General features: G+C 41.0%; 1 long non-coding RNA gene across 1 annotated transcript in view; it reads right to left on the bottom strand.

Moving 5' to 3' along the window:
• LOC114679550 (uncharacterized) overlaps positions 1-21,201 on the bottom strand; it is a 106,861-nt gene that overhangs the window by 26,914 nt on the left and 58,746 nt on the right. The gene's annotated exons all lie outside the window — the stretch shown is intronic.

Here is a 21,201-nt window from a genome sequence, read left to right as displayed (position 1 = left end):
GGCAGTCTGGTAGCAGAGTTCTTATACTGTCATACAACAGGGGTTTTCATGCACACATTTCTTGGAAGTGACACAAGAAAAGAAGCTGGGATTACTTTTTGTAAGCATTGGCTCCAGAAATTAGAACAGATAATCCTCCTTAGTGCCACTGTACAACTTAATCAGAGGAAAAACATTTATGGAGCAGAAGATCCTTTAGAAAAATTGGCCCCTTTGTCCAAATAAATGGTGTGGATTTTACTTCAAACAGCTGAAAGCCATAAACAGGGAGAGCTGGGAGAGAACTCTGGAATAAATGGTTGAATTGAACGGAATTGGATCAGAATATGTGTATGAAGCAAGAATAGAAGGAGTGAATAATATGCTGCAGAAAAAAAAAAGTGTGCCTTGGACTTCAGGGAGTTGCCAGCCTCCAACTCTTAAGCAAGGAAGCCTCTCATTTGGGGGATTTTTATATAAAATCCATGCAGTTTTCAGGCAGAGCTCTAGAGGGCAGAAAAGACATAGGTTCCTTGATGGAGAAAGTCACATTCACAAACGCAGGGTACCAATAGTTTTTGCATACTGTGCCTTTTTTTTTTTTTTTTTTTTTTTTTGACTAATGGCTCGGTTTAAATAGACTCTAGTTTACTATAGAATCACAACATTTGAGGTCTTAGAAGACTTATGGTGTTGACAAGTTAGTTCAGTCCTCTCATTTTATAACAGAGAAAGTGTCTCTAAGGGGTTAAGTAAGATTTTCCTAAGATCATCCACTTAGAGTAGCAGTTAAGACCAACCCTACTTCCCCGACCCATCCCCCACACACTTGAACTCTTACCCATTTAGTGAAGGTTTAAGAATGCTCATGTTTTTTTCATCCTAAAACAATCTGGTCATAATGGAGACTTGAGTTCAGACTCATATTCTTGTCCTGTGAAAAACGACTGACTGGATTGGTAAGCCTGAAGCCGGTGCTGTCATTAAACTTGGACAGAGACATTTCTCCAAAGAGCCGGATCTATTTGAATTTCCTTAGCCAGTACTTCCACGCTTTGGACTCTAGGTGGCGACATAGGACCTTCGTTTTGCTTTCTAGGGAAACTGGACAAAACCCTTCAAGAAGAAACCTGATTATTGCAGTTCTTCTTGACCCAAGGCCGACTGACAGCATTTTCTCTTAGCTAAGCTAATGATCAGGGCCTGGGTGCTCACTCTCAGATGCTATAATTATTTTCACTATAATCCTGTGACAATGACTGTTACTTAACAGGTCTTCCAGTTATGTCATATGTTTGGCAGGGTCATATGTGGAGAGAAGAGCATTTTTATTGATTTTTAAACTTCACAACATTCTTGCGGCGGCTGCCCCTCCTTTTCACTGGGCCACCTCTGCCTCTCCTCTACTCTCCCCAGCCCAGTCACGCTGCATGACCTTACCTGCCTCCAACCCCCACCAAACATATTAATCTAGTGGAACTGGCTTTAAATGAGCATAATGAACAACTCTGAAAGAAAAAAAGGATTTAGAGGGTGGTCTGGCAAATTGGAAAGGGAGAGGGTGGCACTTCACGCTTTGATTTCTGGCTCCATAACATCTCTAGAGCAAGGTGCTTCAAGAAGTGGTCTAAGAATGACATGGGACATTTTCTTGTAAAAATGCAGAATTTGTGGGCACACTCCAGATGTCCTAGGTCCCAGTCTCTGGGGCTAGGCCTTGGAATCCATCTGTTTAGTTCCTAAATAGACTGTGTTATGAACCACAGCTGCAAAGAAGCTGCAGACCTTTTAAGATCAGTTGATGGTGCTGTCTCCCTCACCACCTGATTTGCTGGCCTGGTGCCTGATTTCCATTGCAGAACTTGGAGCCTCACTGTTTCTTATAAAGACAACCACCCCATCTCCCAGCCCCTGCTCTCCCCTCCTTTTTCCCTCGCAGTACACTGACCCCATAGCACCATGGGACACGTGACTAGAAAGGCAACATGGAATGGAAGGGATGTGAATACTGTAGTCATTTCCAGTATTTTTTCTCCCTTCCTTCCCCCACTCCAAATTTTAAAAATGTGATCTTAAATTTCATAATATACAAATATATTCTTATTACAGATATTCAAATTATATAGAGGACATTATAGCCCCTTTCAACCTTCCCCATCCAACATGCCCCCCAAATAGGATTGTGCTGTACATTATTTTGAAACATGATTTCATGATGTAACGTCAGGTTTTAGGGATCTTCCCATATGAGTAGCTAAATTTACTTCATTCTTTTGAACTGCTGCAGAGCAGTCTTTTCTGTAGGCCTACCAATTGTTAAAAAATTATACACACAATTTCGCATACTACTTTTTTCATTTCATACTGTGTCACGAACATTTTCCCAACTCATTATACGTTCTTCGTAAAACATGGTTTTTAATGATTACATAGTATTCCAGCATATAATTATACTAAAATCAATAATTAATTAATTAATTATCCAACTCCCGCATTTTTCGATTGTCTCCAATTTTTTTTTTTTTTTTTTTTTTTTCTCGAGACAGGGTCTCACTTTATCACCCAGGTTGGAATGCAGTGGTGCAATCACAGCTCACTGCAGCCTCAATCTCCCCGGGCTCAGGTGATCCTCCCACCTTAGCCTCCCAAGTAGCTGGGACCATAGGCACGCCCCACCACACCTGGCTAATTTTTGTATTTTTTTAATAGAGTGGTGGTTTTGCCATGTTTCTTGAACTCCTGGGCTCAAGCAATCCGCCTGCCTTGGCCTCCCAAATTGTGTCTCCAGTTTTTGATAATCATTCCTTTTTAATAATGAGCTCAATGTCTCCTTACACTCATCTTCCCACTACTCCCTTACTTAGGAATTGTAACCAACCAAAAAAACTGAGGTCCCTGAAAAGTGGCTGATGGGGACAAGATTATTTTGTAGTTTCTATGCTCCCTTCAGGCATGAATTGCTGTATTTATGACTGTGAATGGGTGCTGAATTTTAACTTCTTAAACTTCTGCTGAAACTCCACTCTCCTCACTTAAATAACTGAAGCAAAATGAAGGTATCTTTCCTGAACTGTTTACTTTGAGCAGGTGAGCATTTTCACAATTAGAAGGGAAGTCTGCAATCAGTTTCTTTAATGGGAAAGGTGTTCTTATAGAATTAATGCATGCATGGCTCAGGGGAAGTAAGAATCTCTGCAATTGATTGGATTAAAGGGGCTCCTTAAAATCAGAAATACTCCGGCGCTCATCGCCTCTGCTGGGTGATTGACAGGGGTCTTCACACCATCCTCCTTCATGGGAGGTATTTGGCACAGAATCATGATTTCAGAACCTTCTGGATTAGAATCATAAATAAAATCCATAAATAGAAATGAGCTGCCATTATTGTCCCTAAAAGGATACACCACTACCTCCACCCAGCATGTTCCTGTGTCACGCTGGAGTTTACAAACAGGCCTGCTGCATCTGAAGGGACACAGCCAAATACAAATTCTGAGAATAATTGTTACAGGAGGGCATGTGCTGAGCTTTAAGTGAAACATAAACTTGAATTTCCGTTTTGTCCCTTTAAAAATACAAGGTGAGCCAAAGATGTAGCCAAAGATGCTCTTGATGACATTTTAATCAAACATCACTGCACTACAAAAACATTTCTAGCACTAAACTAGAAGCCTTTACAGGCAAAATAAAGTGCTATGGTGACTAAAGCTAGCTGCAAATTAAAATGACATTGAGAATGAAATGAATAGCGTTCCTATTTGTCACATGAGAAAAGGATGTGAATATTCCAAGTATCCAATGTTCCTCCTAGAATTTCAATGCTCTTTGACTCAGAAGTATTTAGAGAATTTGCAGTTCGATTTAGACTGTAGGATTTATGTTGTATAACATCTGCTGTATCTAGGAGTGTGATGAGAGGAACAGGTACCTCAGCAGAGAGGACACTGATCTCTCTCTGCTTCTTTGTCTCTGTATCTCTCTTTCCCTTCACTGCACCCCCACCAGTTCCACCTGGCTCAAGGAGGAAGATGAATACACCTTTGGACACTGGATTTATACAGTACACTCACTCACAGCATTTGTGGTTCTCCTAACACCCTCCATGATGTGGGGAACGGGCATTGCTATCTCCATTTTACTGAGAGGAAAATGAGGCTCAAAAGGGTGAATGGCTTGCTGGCCACCCAGCAAGACCACAGCAAAGCCAGGATTAGGACACAGCGCTTCCTGAATTTCACAGTGCTCCTCTTTTCTCTTTGCCCCTTTTATATTCTGGGCCCAAAGCTTGCTTGCTTGCTTGCTTTCTAGTTAAAAACATTTCTTTCACTTGTTTTTAAGCACAAGTCAAAAACCTACCCTTTGCCTATGTCCTGGGTGGAACTTTGTTTTTAGTCATTCACTTCTAACTCCACAGGGCGATAAGACACTGAGTCTCCAGGGAGTCTGTGCTGGGAGCCTGAGGGTGAAAGGTCAGACCCCCTCTAGCCTCTGCTCTTCCTTTGGTGAGTTGTCAGGCAGCCTCTCAACCACTGATCAATCAACCTCCGACCCTGACTGCCTATCCTGCGGCCAGAGCTGATTTCTGTCTAAACAAGGGTCTTCCTCCCCAGCCCATGGCCTCTCCCAGCACCTCCATGCCTTTCCCACCATTCTTTCTCTATTAAAATTTCTTCTTTCTACTCCCAATTGCACTAAATCTAAGCTCAAGAATTAGTCACTAACCTTCTGCTGATGTTGATGTGGCGGTTTCCATGAATTCGCACTCAGCACCTCGTGCAGTGCTGCCAGATTATCTACAAACTAGGGTTTTATGCATCTGAGATAAATAATGGATACATCAATGGATAAAGTCCTCCTGACTTTTTAGAGTCAGGAGGAAACTTGGGAATCACCTGATTCAACCAATTTGTTTTTACAAATGAAGAAACATAGACAAAGAGAGGTTACATGACTCTCCTGGGTTATACAATTACTAACATAAATATTATTAACTAAATCTTCTGACGTCTAATATGTACTTTTCTCCCCATGAAACCATCCAGCTTCTACTTATTCTAACTATTTTTATATTCATCTAATTCCATTAATTTTTAAATTTTAGATAATGGTATTTTTGTTTAATTAAGAAATTACACATTATACTTCAGCTTTGTTCACTTATCTTATATCTCATACAGTATTTTAAAAACCTAAATTTGTTTCCCAAGTACTTAAATAATATGCACTCAATGTGTCATATCTGGAAAGTAAAGGAACCTGTAGAGAAAAAAAAAATACTTGATTTCACCAATCAGAGATAATCACTATTAACATTTTAGTACATTTCCTCCTAGTTTTCTTCTTCTTTTTTAAGAAAGAGTCTTGCTCTGTCACCCAGGCTAGAGGGCAGAGATATGATCTCAACTTGCCACAGCCTCAACCTCCCAGGCTCAAGCAATCCTTCCACCTCAGTGTCCCGAGTAGATGGGACTACAGGTGTGTGCCACCATGCCCAGCTCATTTTTGTATTTTTTGTAGAGACAAGGTTTTGCCATGTTGCTCAGGCTGGTCCTGAACTCTGAGCTCAAGTGATCTGCCCACCTCAGCCTCAAAGTGCTGGGATTACAGGTGTGAGCCACCACGCCGCAGGCATTAGCCACTGCACTTAGCCTTTCCTCCTAGTTTTCAGACACTTGTTACACTGTTGAAATCATGCTGTTGATAGAATTTTATATTCTAGGGTTTTGTTTGTTTACCATATCTGAAGCCTTTATTGTGTCATTACAAATGCTTTGTACACACATAATGCAAATAGCTACATAGAGTTCCTCATTTCATGATGACACAATTATCTTAACTATACCCTAAGCCTGGAATTTAGATTGCTTCAAACTTTCCATTCTTTTAAGTACTGCTGCAATATTTATGCATACATATTTCTATACATTTCTGATTTCCTCTTGGGAAAAAAGCCTAAAAGCAAAAGAGTCAAAAGCTATTTACATTGTTAAGGCCCTTGATACATTTTGGCCAATTGTTTTTCTGGAAGTTGATGTCAACAGACACACGAATCAGCAAGCGTCATAGTACTTTTTAGGGTATTTTCCCACAACTAGTATCTCATTTCTATAATCAATTCAGTCTTGAATGACCTATTGTCTATAATAGTTGTTGCTAAACACCAGTTATAAATTAAAATTGCAAACCAGACCCACAGCCCCCTTTGTCTTGCATTTCTTTAGTTTGCTGGTGTGCCCTATGGGTGAGACATGTCCCACACACAGCACTGAAAAGGTAGGTCAGCAGCTTTTATTGATTTGCTTTCTGACTGCACACACTTTTTTGGGTTAAATGTTTTGAAGTCCTACTAAGTGGGCCATGCGCTAGAAACAAGAGGTAAAAAATAGTTTGTAGCCTCAAGTTGTTCTCAGCATAGAGGGCGAGGTAGCCAGGAAAACCACAGTGGCTCATGCCCCCTTGACTGGATGCATAGGGCGCTGTGAACACCCAAACTGGGCACATGAGACTCAGTCTCTGGAGGCACTGCCGGCTTTTCAGGAGGCACAGTACGCAAACTCTGGCTTCCAAGGTGATGAGTACACCAGACAGAAGACCTCAGGTGATGATGGTCTACACAGAGGAAACATCCTGGAGTGAACTGCATACTCTCCTGGGTAGCCTTGGAGACATTTGACTTTAGAAAAGCTACTTAACCTCTTTGTTACCTCAGATTCCTCATCCATAAAAATACTACTAACAGGAATTACTTCATAGGACTGCAAAGAATAACTGAGATAACACAGGTAAAATGTTAGAAAAGTGTGGGGTACATCCTATGAGCTCCAAAGATGTTAGATACCATCATTATCATCATTATAGCTGAAGCATCGAGTTCAAGTAACGAAGTGATGGGAGATGTGCGATTGGCGGGAGACAGGGTGAGCTCATGAAGACTTTCTGCAACATTCTGAGAAGGATGTACTTTACCCTCACACCTGTAAGTCCCTTAGAAGTATGTTTTGAGTTTTGGAGTTAACTGTCTAGAGGCAGGAGGCTGAACTAATAATCTCCTCAAATTCCTTCCAGCTCTGAGACACAATTCCCACTTGACAGCAAACAAACTCAGTCTCAATCTTTGACACACAGTCTTACATAACACAACTGCTTCCATTCAGCCTTGGGTCAGTAACCAAAGACAGATATCTTCCCTGCCCTCTGGAATTTTTAATGGTTTACACTCACCTCATGGGAATCATTCTTTTAATAATATTAAACTATTTCACTAGAGAATAAATTCCTGGTTGGGGGTGGGGAGTGTATTAAAAAGAAACCCAGTCCCCCCACCAAAAAAAAAAAAAACTGAAAAAGATCTTGGGAATGTTCACGCACTGCAGGGTAGGTTTCACTGGAAGCGAATGTGAAACCAGATGGGCTGATTTTGTCCGGAGGAGAGACAGTCTGCTTATTTTCCCTCTTTCCTCTTGCAGCTTCAACTAAGCAACAGGGAGACAGCCACAGCCCAGCTGCCCACCTCCATAGCAGCCCCCATCCCTCCATTTGGGTCATCTCTGGCAACCTGGTTAGTACATAAGTCAGCCCAGATACTACTCCATGCTTCCTCATTCCTGCCCCTCTGCCTCAATGTGTCTGTGCCCCCACCTTCACACTAGTTGGTCCTGCCCAGTTTTGTAAAGGCAAATGTCTCCAAAGATTCATTGTTGTCTCCCTGAGCAAACAGGGTGAGAGATAAGGGAAAGTGGCAGGGAGTAGAATAACCATCCATCCCAGATGGCACCAGTTGTCCTGTTATAATTATAGCACTTCCTTTCCTTCTTAAAAGTGTCCTGGCCGGACGCAGTGACTCATGCCTGTAATCCCAGCACTCTGGGAGGCTGAGGTTGGCGGATCGAGGAGTTCGAGACCAGCCAGGCCAACATGGCAAAACTCCGTCTCTACTAAAAAAAAAAAAAAAAAAAAAAAAGTACAAAAATTAGCTAGGCATAGTAATGCACACCTGTCATCACAGCTACTCAGGAGGCTAAGACAGGAGAATCACTTGAATCTAGGAGGTGGAAGTTGCACTGAGCCAAGATCTCACCATTGCACTCCAGCCTGGGTGACAGAGCAAGACTCTGTCTCAACAACAACAACAAAAAAGGGTCCCGTTTGGATACTAGTTACAGGCAAACCCTATGATTACATGCATATTAAACATTTAGCCCCATAAATCCAGGGCTGGGTCATTTTTGATTATTGAGTCTTGAGAACAGTGCCAATAGAAGGTGTCTGATAATCTGCTGCACTCATCCTAGCTTGATCTTTAGTGACGATCCTACCTGCATCAAGTCTCTGAGATCTGAACCTCAGTGTTTACATCTGTAAAATAGAGATAATCATACTTACCTTATACAACTGCAAACGAAACAAAGACAATAGTGTATTTTATGTTCTAGAAACTGCAAAACATTAAGCAAATGTCATTTTTCAGAACACAGCTACTGTCACATAGCAAGCATGCCATAAATGCTTGCTGATTCAACAAATAGGTGAATAAGCCAGTAATAATAAATTAGCAGCCCTCAGTGGGTAAATGACTGATTCTCCTTAAATTGGAATGCCATATTTAGCAACCAAAGCTTTGACTTATCTAAAAATGAGCTAGCAAAATACACCTCTCCCATAGGCTTGCTATGAGAACTAGAAAGGAAATAAATAATTGAAAAACGTTAGGGAAAGTGGTACATGCAGCTGAAGCTCAGCTAAATGTAACATGAGGAGATAGGTCCCTATAAGCTAGCCCTTTCTGTAACCCCAGAATCGACAAGTGACAAGAGAGGGGCAGGACCTGCTCTACCTGGTTTTCTGGTAAAGGGCATAACCTTTAGACACAGTTGAGCCAGGATGGTGATTCAAGCGGGGGTTTCTTGATTCTCGTTTCACTTGGGACAGTTTAGGACCCAGAGGAAGTTCATTGTTATACCAGTGTGGAAATTCCTCTGCCTGGTGCACTTTTATGACCTGAGTGGTCCCCCACTAACAGACACCATAAAATGCTAATTCATCTTTTTTTCTGATTGGAAAAGGAAAGGACACTTAGAAAATAAAGCATTGAAGTGCGTTTGTTTTCAGCCTGGGTTTTAGAATATAGGATTTTGGAGTCACAGAAGTCTGAGTTCCACATCAGATTTGACTGTCAATAGCTAGAACTAAAAAAAGAGAAAAGAAAGAAAAAAAGATCCTGACAAAGAAGCAGGAATCTCAACTAAACAGCACTAAATACCAATTTTGCGTGTATCTCCTAACGATGGAACTGGCCATGCGCCAGTCATCTGGCATTTGAGCCTCACATAAATTATAAAGTCCGTGCGATCTTTTATTGAGCAACAAGATGTTGGGTGTGAACAAGGCATGTCTTTTCACAGCAAAGCAAAATTTTTAACTTGGAAAAAAATTACTCACCCAGCTTGTCAATTACAAATTTCCCATTCATTTGTGTTCATCAGATGTAGCCCTCCCTGAGTGTCAAAGACCAGGGATTGAATGAAGAGCTCCACGAGCACCTTTGGTAACACAAAATATAGTAAGAGAAAGACCCTCCTCAATGAGCTTGGTGTCTAGTTGGGCTGACAGGATACATACATAAGACAGCCATTCAACTGCTTTCAGAAAACTAGTGAGAAGCAGAGAAGTCACATGATAAAGGCAGAGAAGCAAAACCTTACCCAAATAAGCAGAGAGAGGATGCAATACTTTTGGGCAATGACAGCTGCAAATTTAGGCATGAGATTTTCAGTACTTCTTTCCTGCTTAATCAGTATCATCAGGCACCTCCTGGTGTGGGATAGGCCCTTAAACTGCCACTGCATCTTAATCCTGATTAACTCACTCAGATTTCTGATCTTGCTCACCAAACTCTAAAACCAACTCTTATGCCTGTGCTCAGACTCTAGGGCTTGTTTTTTCACATCTGAACTACGGTGGTACCCTGCTTTGATTTTCACAAGGAACCCATTGATAAGTGTCTTTTAAGAGATGATCCATTCTGCTGTTTCCTGATCAATGCAAGTTTCCAAGTCCTTAACCCAGTCATGTGGGCAATGCTTCCTGGGAACCAGAAGTCACTCAGTAGAGGTGTAGAAACATGGCAAAATCAGCAGAGCTGAAGCGGCACAGAAAACATTCCTGGACAGGTCGGGGAGTATGAGAGCCCAGGAAGTAACAGCAGGCAGCCAGGTACACTGTGCTTTCTTCCAAAGAGAGGGGCTTTAGCAACAGGCATATGTGGATTCACATCCTGTGTCTACCACTTAATGGCTGTCTGATTTTGGACCCTTTCCGAGTATCAGTATTTTCACCCATAAAATGGGACTATCATAAAACATAACTCCCAATGTTATGAGGTCTGAATGAGCTACCTTTTATAAAATGTTTACCATTTTAACATACAGTAGTTTCTTTTCTGAAAACATGAAAAAAATTGTATAAAGGAGTCAGCAATTGACCCCTAACCTCAAGGAAGAGCTGCAGAGAGAGACTGAATCCACTTGGGAAGACTTGTCCACAATTAGTATACCAAAAATAGCAACAGATCCTTGAAGAAAATCACTAATACCAGGGAAAGATCATGAATTTTGGTTGTCAAAAATAATGGAAGAATCAGGTTCTCTGGTTAAATGGGTAGTCTGGTTAAGAGAGAGTCCTCTTCACATTGTTTTCCTACCATGGAAATTGAGTAAATATTTCTTGAATATACCATACAATAATATTATATATACCTTTATTACAAAGGTATATATTACTTTTGGGGGAAGGGCAATTCAGATAATATTTCAGAATCCTTTAGTAGTTAGGAACCGTACTTTGCATATTAGTCTTCACTGGGTGTAGTGGGATGAACTGTGTCCCCCCCAAAATATATATTCAAGTACTAACCGGATGTGAAGGCAATCTGGTTGTGACATCTGTCACCCCATGGATCGCCAGGGTGGATTCGGCTGATCCGGCTGGCTAGGCAGGTGTCCCTTTCCTCCCTCACTGCTCCATGTGTGTCCCTCCCGAAGCTGTGTGCTCGGTGGAAGAGGAGGACAATACCCAATAGAGGAGGACCAGTCTTCGGTCAAGGGTATATGACTAGCTTCACTCCCCTGCTAGAACCTCCAAACAAGCTCTCAAGTACTAACCTCCAGTACCTGTGAATGTTGACCTTATTTGAAAATAGGATCTTTTAAGATGTAATTAGTTTGGATGATGTCATACTGGATTAGGGTGGGCCCTAGATCCAAGGAGAGGCCATACAGAGACACGAACACACACAGAGGAAGGCCATGTGACCATGGAGGCAGAGATTGGAATAAGGCAGCTTCGTGCTAAGAATACCAAGGATTGCCAGCAACCACTAGAAACTACAAAGCAGCAAGACAAGATTCTTCTCTAGAGCCCTTGGAGGGTACAGGGCCCTGCCAACATCTTGATTTCAGACTTTTAGCCTCCAGAATTGTGAGGGAATACATTTTTGTTGCTTTAAGTCACTAAGTTTGTGGTAATTGGTTATGACAGCCCTTGGAAAATTAATATATCAGGTAATACCTGAATGGAAGTTTTGATGTCCACATTTTATAACTTGCTTTCATAAATGTAGAATAGTTATATATTAAGGAGAGTTGTTCCTTAGTACACTTGGAAGCATACTCATTTGGTAATTATACAATTAAAAAATAATGATATATTATTGAAGAATTATGTGTATATCAAATGGTAGTATATAGAATATGCAAAAGAATTCCTCATTAAACACTCGCATTCAGTGAAAACAGTTGTAAAACAATTCATCAGCAGAATTGCTTTACACAGAAAATTTTCAGGAGTAAAAGCAGCAGAGTAGTATCACCTCTTTTATTATTTCTCAGTCAACCACCTTTAAAAGTTTTGCCCTTTTCTTATTAAATTAGTGATTATTTGGACCTGCTAGAATTATCAAAATTAAATTCTGTTTTCAACAAAATGCTCTTTTTCTCTGTATGGCAAAAACTTAGCATAAAACTCTAAGCATGAGAAAGTTCGGGTTGCCTTTTATTTACAGTCTTTATCAAGCAAATAATATTCATATTTTGAATTATGCAAATAAGCATTTACATGATAAATCGTAATTGCTCTCAGACAGCTGTTTATAATTGGGTAAATGAGACACACTTTTAAATTGTCTAAATACATACTTACCCATGTTTACATATTTATACACTAGACTAACTATTCTCAATCAGCTGTTACCATCTATTGTGTCTTATACAGACCAAGGGAAAAGAAATTTGGAGAATAAACAGCAAAATCCCTTTTAACTTGCTCTGAGACCAGAAGGACTACCATTTCTTTCAAATAAAGGGTGAACTCTTTCAACACACCCCTTGCCCATGGCACTGCACAATACCTCTGGCAGGAAATGCTTTAATACCACTCCACTAGGGTGGGAAGTTAATCCTGGTCCATATCTTTATCTGATTAGCTGCAATACGGCAAAGAAGAAACATGTCCCTTCTAAGGAGGCATTTTTACACTCAAAAAGCCCATTTGTCACATATTTTGCAATGTATTCTGTGCTAACCCCCCAAAAATCAAGTTTTTCTTTCGAGAATACAGAAGAAATACAGAGCACACAGTGCCTATCCTGGAGAGGCTTACAGTCTAATTAGGAAGATGGAATTAACACATTCAAAATGCTCAGAAGGCAATTAAGAGGCAAATCAGATGATTTTGACTATAAGAGCTAAAGGAACTTGGAAAACAAAATAACATGACCTTGATTTTGATGTTAGACTGGGAGCCAGCTGGCTTCTCCCTGCAGAATGGGGACTCTCCAGCCACTGTAGGGCTGGCACAGATGAGGGATGCAGGAGCCTGTCCCCCACCCACCACTTTCATATCGTCTTCCAGGTAAATCCAGGGCCCTGATGTGACACAGCTTTCCTTTAACTTGCCATTCTCTTTTCCCTTTTCTCTATTTTCCTCAGTAGGTGAAGAATTGTACCTTAAAACAAACAAACAAACAAACAAACAAACAAAAACTCAACGCATTTTCCTTTGCTTTTCTAAGCAGTCAACATTTGCCTGTTTCTGGTCCTTTCCAGGCAAGTGCATTTGTTTCCAATTCGTCTGATTCTGTTCTTATGTGGTGTTTCACATGTGCTAAAGAGAGAGAACTTTTACTCCAAGATGCTCTGGCTGAATTGAGAGGATTCAAATGCTACTTCAGGAACTCACATGTTAGAAAGAATGAATCCTGAAGCACAGAGACTCCAGGGGAAAAAAAACCTGAAGCAGCAACACAGCCACCCAGAAATGAAAACATTAGGGCTTGGGAGCCTCTATTCTTCCATTAAAGTGAGATGAGAGCCTTTGCATTGCCAGCAGAGATTTGAGAGCCAGGAAAGCAAAGTAGGCCTGAGGCCAAAATCTGAAACTGGAGTGTCTGAGTAATGCTGCCGAGTTTAAAGACACCTTTTCTATAGGCACCTTTCCCCTTACTCTGTTAGGAGAAGAAAGGTTATTCGGGGACTCATGGTGCAGGGTATGCTGAAGCAAAAAGAACCCTAGATTAGGAAAATCTGGGCTCCAAGTCAGGCTCTGTGAGATTCTGGGCAAGTCACCCAACCTCCCTCTGTGGCTCCATTTCTTCTGTGAAAGGAAGGGGGTTGAACCAGATAAAGTTCTCTACAGCTCTGTCACTGATAATCCTAAAGTTATTATAGGTCAGCTCCAAGTTGGTTATATGGGGTAAAACTCAGCTGCTCCATAAGCATCTCACTTCTCCCAAGACACATTATTACTACAACAATTGCCACATATGAGTACCTACTAACTGTGGGCAAGCATCCCAAGCTCCCAAAACAAATATCTCATTAATCCTCACAATCCCTGTATGAATTTTTATTTCCATTTAGACATGTGGAAACCGTGGCTTGAAGAAATTACAAAACTTGATCAAGGTCATTTAGGTACTACTGGGAGAGCCAGACGACAAACCCAGGTCTGGTTCTGTCTATTTGATCCCCAAATCTGGTGCTTATTGGAAAGAAAAATCAGGTTGCTTGTTATGGACTATGAACTATACTTGACTAGATCAGCCTCAGTACTAGCTTAGTGCCTGGTGCTCATGAGTCACTTACCATATATTTGTGGGTTATAATTTTCTCAAAATTCTGCCCCGTGAGAGACCTGCATGCTACTGACAATAAAGTGAGGTGTGTGGGCAGTCTTGTGTGGGGGGTGGAGGGGGTTGTACATTTTGCATAATTCCATGACTCTAGTTAGTGATTAGTCACTCCCATGAACAGCCTTCCAGATCCACCAAGAGTGTGATCGCTGGCCACAGCGGCCAGAGTGCAGACCTCCTGACATTTTGGTCATACTTGGAAGAAGAAAACTGACTGTGGATACAGCATAGCTTGGAACAAGAATATGACCATTCCCCACCACCTCGGCTGTCTTCTGAGCAGAACTCTGGGTGGCTGGCCTGGCCCCCAGGCTCCAGGTCTCTGTCGGTCTCCAGAACTGACAAGAATCACCTTGGGTGGTCGCTCCCATGCCCATTGTGCACGTGCAGCTTTCTGCCTATTGACATTAAGGGATGTGCCCCCACCTTCCCTTTGTTCCATCCTCGATTTAAGACACATTTGTTCTCACTGGCTTTTAACTGATTTTCAATCTGTGTTCATTGCTGGGGTAAGTTAACTTTTAAAAAACTTCGATTTGCAAAGGGTTTCTGTGCTGCCCAATTTGCATTGTAACAGACTAAGCTGTTTGGAAACAAATACAACTTAAACCAGATGAAGCCACACTGCTAGTCACTGAGATGCTGAAAAACAAAAAACAAAACAAACAAAAAAACAAATCACAACAGGATCCCTACATATCAGACTTTGTTCCCTACATGGACTTTTAAAATGTACAGGCCGTCAGGTCCCTTAATTGACATCTGAACAAACCACCAAGCCCTTTCTCCTCTACACTGGGTGGTGTGGTACTCCAGAGGTGATAAAACGGACTCCCTGCCACTTGCCTTCCCTTTACCATCCTCAAGCTGGTAAAAGTCCTGGCTGGCTGGAGATGGGGGATCCCTAAGCTGAGACAAGCACTCACTCTCTCGCTTTCTCCTCCCTTCCTCCTTCCCTTCACCCAGTCCCACCCACCTCCTTTCAGTGCAAACTACCTCGATTCAGTTAGAGACCCTTGCAGGTTTCTCCCCTCATCCCCACCCCCATGCTAGGGATGCTGTTGTGATCAATCAGCTGCTGGGAGAATCAGGATCTCACCCTGACTTCCTTAGGATTTGAATAATAGAAAATTTCAATAACAGAAAAACACTGTAATTCACATAAAGAGATATTCATGTACTTTTTCTAATGGTCCTATAAAAGAGATGACTAAAACAATCCATGGAACTTGAGTAGTTTTTATTTTATTTTTATTACAGAAAAAAACCGGAAGGCTAAATTCACCAGGGATGACCTGCTAATAATCTTGGATAACCCCTGCATCCTGGCGTCTGAACTTTCACAAAATTCATCATTATAAAATCATTTTAACAATACATAAGAAATAGGATGTCTAACTTTAGGTACATATTTATACCTTGGATTTTCCCCTACTAAATTTGCCTTATAGCCCAGTCATTTTGTGTAAGAAAAATTTTAAAAAGGAAGGCTTTGTTTTGGTTTTAAAGTAGCCAAACCCAAAGAAGCAACTACAATAGAATCTGTGACCATCTATTTCTTTCTCATACTACAAACTAACGGAACATATCCATACTTCCAGTGCCCAAGAAAAAAAAAAACCTCAGTTTTCATTATGTATAAAAATGTGCACATCCTGATGGCATAGCCATCCAGGAATATATCAGTCGAGTTTATGTAAACTGACTTGACGTGAGGAGCTGCTAATGAAAATGAGCACTGGAAACACGCTGCTCATGGGTGGATGTGTCAAGCACAGATGGTCTTCACGGTGAGTTCATGTGAACCATGGACAGAGGAAAGCTGGAAACAGACTAGCTGGAAACCATGGGGCAGTAACCTGGGGTTGGTTATAAATTAAATGAGAGCTTGACAAAACATGGAATCCAAAAAATACAATGCAAGTTTTCTGAAGTGCTCTCTTGTTTCCTCAGGTTTGTGTTACAAAGCAAAATGTTACATTTTAAGAATAAGCCAAGGAAGCTCTAGGATGGAGCTTGTTGACAAAAGAAATGTGGTCAGCAAAGAAAAAATTATGGGGCTTTCTTTTTTTTTTGTCTCAATTAAAGGCCATACCCGATTAAAAAATACAAACATATATTAAGGATGAATTTCTTATCTTGGGGATACTGAAGCTATCATTTAAAAAAACTACCTAAAGTATAGTTTTACTAAAGCTGTGTTAAACATGGCATATATATTTTTGTGTCAGAGATAATTTCCTTAAATAAAGTCATTTCTTAGTTGTTTCCTAACTTGAACAAGTTCAATTTATGGGTTTTAAGATTCAGACTAAGACAAATAGAACAGTAAATTTCTCAAGAAATTCTAAACGCCCTTCTTCGTACCCTGTCGCTAAACCTAGAATGCCCAGCGTGGAGCTTTGTCATTTATATATTTGTCTGATGGCTCCAGAAGTAGTTTCCATGGTAAGCTCCCTGTGCACAAGAAGCAGGGTGAGTGGAATGTCTCCTGCCAATGAAGAACTTTTCACTGACAGTGATAAAGGCCAGGAACCTCCTTCACACAAATGATTGAAAAACAGAACACGGAGGACATTTTTATTTTGTTTTGTTTCCTTTGTGTGGTATGTGACTTCAGTGCAAATACCCATTTAATCAAGAATACAAAGACAGCCACCTTTGCTGGTTAAGGGATTTCCAGAGGCTTCAGTAAACATATATAGTTCTTTTACTTTTTTGTGGGGAAATTCCTGCAAGTAGTCATTTCTTGCTCCTGTTGTGCATTTGTGCCACGTCTTGGAAGAGGGGAAAAGATTTTTCCAAAGGAAAATTTAAGACTAAACTAAATAGGATCTAGAAAAATTTGAAGTGTTTTTAAAAACTAATGCCTATCTACTGTCATAATTTTTAGAACTATAAAGACTTTGGGAAAGAATGTAAAAGCCACTATCAACTGGAACTTTTCCATCCATGCTTTATCCTCTTTGAGTTGATGAGATCAAATTGAACCTGTAGCTTCTAAGCTAGCACATGCTGTCTTTCTCTTTCACTTTTAAATCATTCTTTTCTAATACCTTCTATTACAATGGACTCTCTAGCTCTTCTTTAGTCCTCTTCATCCTCCCCACTGATTTCTTCAATTCTAGGGATATCTCAGTCTGTCTTGCCTTCAAGTCTCTCTTTAAGTTTTCCATCTTCCAGATAATCTCTTGTGACTGAGACTGAGGTAAGTGTGAGTATACATTGTAAACATTCTCAAATGTGTAAAATATGAAGTGATATTTTTATTACTACTATCTTCAACATCAATAAGAGAACTGAACATCTGATGCTTTGGCCCTTTGAAAAACTGGAATCACTGTCTTCACGGAATATTAACAAATACTTCTCCAGAATGATTGGTTTAGTGTTTTGTTTAAATGTCTGTCAAGTAAGGCAGAAATAATACCTCACTTTAATAATGGGATCCTTTTAGAATTCCAGAGATGATCTAACAACAAAGTAAAGGTATATTTTTAAAGACCCCATTATAATGCTTGGGCAATTTAAAAAATAATAACTGGTTTGAACTGAAGTGTTGATGGTTGGTTATAAGCACACACTATGGGTAGGCCTATGTGAGATACTGGGACTGAGATCACTGAATATGTTCCTGGGGTCAATCTACCCTGTCAGCGTCTGCATGTAGCATTAAATGTGACTTAGGGCCTGGAACTTTATTATGTAAACATCAATAAGAATTCTGTGTTATAGAAACAACATCTATATCAGTTGAGCAAAGGAGTATAACACGGTACCTTAAAAAAAAAAAAGCTTAGGCAAAAATAAGAGGTTCAGCTCCGGACAAATAAGATCTGACACCCCTCCTCCAAGGTGTGTTGCTATTTTTATTCTGCTATATCATGCCAACACAGCTATCCTTATTATACCATTGTAAGCCATAAAGAAGATCAGAATATTTAATAAACTAAAAATTAAAAAGTTATTTGCTGGCTTTTTAGTGAATGGAAAGTATGGATATTTAATAAAATAAGTTTATTTTTCAATTAATTGAACCATTTTACCCTCTATATATTTTTTCATGTACATAGTTAAACAACTAGATAAACATATTAGGAAAGATAAACTTTCCCTCTAGAGATCAAGAACAATAACAAAGTCAATGTAAAGTCATTATTTTAAGAGACTGAAGGTAGGATCATTCAAATCTTGTCATTTGGCATTAAACAATAAAATCTAAAGCCATTTCAAAAATGGACTAAATTCCCAGCCTGAACACTGGACTGCTGTCAAGCAATTGATTATTAGCCATTAGAAGGGAATGTTTACATGCTCATGGCAACTAGTTTTCAGAAACAAAGGCAAAGAGACCTGATTTTAAATGATGCCTTTTCCTTACATCCTATGACCAATCAAGATCATCCACTTCTTGGAAGTGTCAGAACCCCATTTTTATTCTCCTTTTGCTATCTTAACCAGAATAGTGATAAAGAGGGGAGAGCAGTTGCTATGAGGCAAAGAAAAATGTCCTGGCAGTTGAGGGCCCTCCATCTATCAAGGGGAATTTGCAGTGTTGCCTCTCTTCAATACTGTATAGATTTGCAGGATTTTGTGAAACACTTAACCAAAATGGAAGGATTTAAAAACGGAATGCAAGATATAGACACAATCATTTTTTCAAAATCAAGATGCTTTACTTTTATTTCAGAATTTTCTAGTCTTAAAATCTTAAGCATGCAGTAGTGATAATCATCTCTGGACAATACTTCTGAAAGGATGATAATTGTGGACTGCTTAAATATACTCATATATTACAGCTGCCTAAAGATTAAAAACTCTTACTGGAATTGAGATATATTATATCCAATTACAAGAAAACAAATACTTATCTAATTAAATAATAATATTCACATGCTATGTTAAGTTGCAAATAAGTTCAAGTGTCCAGAATACCAAATAATATATGAAAATCTGGAAATAATGTCCAGTTAAATGCTTACTTGTGATTCTAAGAATCTCTTGGGAATTGGAGGCAATTCGTATATATCTCCAATGTGTAAAAAACTTAAGATTAGCTTGACTGTCTTTTCCTATTGGCCCAGTATCGAAGTAATTTTCCCCTCCCATGTCTGTGAATTTATCTGATGTGAAAAGGCAATATAGAAAGTACCTTTCTCTAATTCTGGCTTTCCTGCATTTCTTCAGAAGGCACAGTTTATATGGAACAATTTCTTGGACTCCCCCGGTTCTAGCTCTCAGAGATAATTCGGCTAAATCCGCGGAGCAGAGTTGAGAGGAAGGTTGGCCTATGGCAGAGGCACTTAGGGCAGAGGAGGGAATCCAAGATGAAACAGGTAAGCTGCAGCCCTTTCTAGAACCAGGAGCTACAGGGTTTCCCTGGGACATCTAAAATGCAGACCAAGGCCCCGGAACACTGTTTCTCAAGACAGTGAACATGAAGCTAGAAGTAATATTTGGAGCGAATCCCAGAGCAAAGTCCTCCCCAGAGCACAAGCGCTAGATGGGGGGATGTATCTCTGCTTTGGGAGCCAAACACTAAGAGTAAAAGCAAATATTTGATGCTGAAGAGCTCTTAAGAGCTGAAGAGCGCCATTTACTTATTTCTACACGTCAGTGTGGGCTTAGGATGTTAAATAGATTAAAAGGCTAAGAGAGGTCAGTCATTCAAGGAAAGACTCTTCTTTTGCTTCTCCTGACTTGGTCCTTTTCCCTAAATTGTTATCTACCCCACCCTACTCCTGTGGAGGATCCTTGGGAAACTGGAAAGATGACACCTCCTCTCCTAGAACATCCTGGAGAAGGAGTCAGTCCTGGGGCTAAGAATTCAAGAACCTCAGGGAGGAGGGAGTCTAAATGTCCGGCTGGTAAATGCTACAATGAAGATATGTATAGAAAAATTCCTGAGATACGGAATCATAAAACTAGTAGGGTCCTTAGAAATTACCAAATATATTCTCCTATTCTCTTCTGCATCAGATGAATTAAAAAAAAAAAAAAAAAAAAGGAAGGAAGGAAGCTTAGAGAAATGAGGTGGTTAGAGATAGGTAGGGGCAGAGCAAGGATGCAAACCGATTTCCAGGCCAGAGCTCCTTCTACTTTACACAGTATCATAGTTCAACACCGAATTTGGGAATCAGTCATAACGCTTGCTTCCCCAGGACTGTCTTTGTCAGTGCCTCAGCGTCTCACTAGAGGGGTGGGCTGGCAGAGATTGCCAGGCCTCGGGCCCTGGCCAGAGATAAGTCCGCGAGGCCTGGAGCCAGTCTGCGACCTGCCCACTCTCTAGACGCCGAGGGCTCAGAAGCTGATGAGCGGTGCGCAGCGGGTTTCCGGACTACACTGCCCCCTGCCCACTCCAGGCTCCCGCCCCAGCCCCGTCTGCAGAGAGGACAGCCAAGTCATTTCAGTTTAATCTTATTTAAAAAGATATAACTAATAAATCTATTGCCAGGGCCGCGGAAAGACGGCCAGCAGAGTCGATCGTGCTCCCAATCCCATTGAACCCCATTGAAAACCATGACAACACCGGACAAGCTCCGATTTATCCCGGCGCGCTAAAGCGCATTGTGAGCAGGCGTCAATCACGTATTATTCCGGACTGAACAAATGCAAAATCTTGACTGGAACAAATGCTTCCAACAGGTCTGGGGCGTCGAGCTCCATTTCCCCTTTGTCCGCGGCCTAGCAGTTGGCCTGTATTGGGGTTGCCTCCGCCCGACCACCCAGCGCGCGGTGCAGCTCCGGGCACCTCCGGCACGCTTGATAGGGAGGCTGCTGGGGAGGGTGCGCGGGGCTTGGCAGGGCCGCGGCCGCCGTATCCAAGCCAGGTTCGAGTTCAGCCCGGGAGGAGCCAGGACTTCTGGTGCAGCCACCCAAGTACAGAGCCCTTGCTACAATTTAGCAATTAAATATCCAAACTATTAACTTCAGTAGGGGAGGCCTCTGAGAGGGCGTTCCTGAGCTGTAGACTGAAGCGCAGTCAGAGATAGGCCATGGGCCAACAAAATGTATCCACGCTGGCCGGTTCCCTGCGC

This window comes from Macaca mulatta, chromosome 7, assembly GCF_049350105.2.
Source record: "Macaca mulatta isolate MMU2019108-1 chromosome 7, T2T-MMU8v2.0, whole genome shotgun sequence".
Classification (NCBI taxonomy): domain Eukaryota; kingdom Metazoa; phylum Chordata; class Mammalia; order Primates; family Cercopithecidae; genus Macaca; species Macaca mulatta.
The sequence above is the reverse complement of the archived record's forward strand: the minus strand, read 5'-3'. Positions and strand labels throughout refer to the sequence as shown.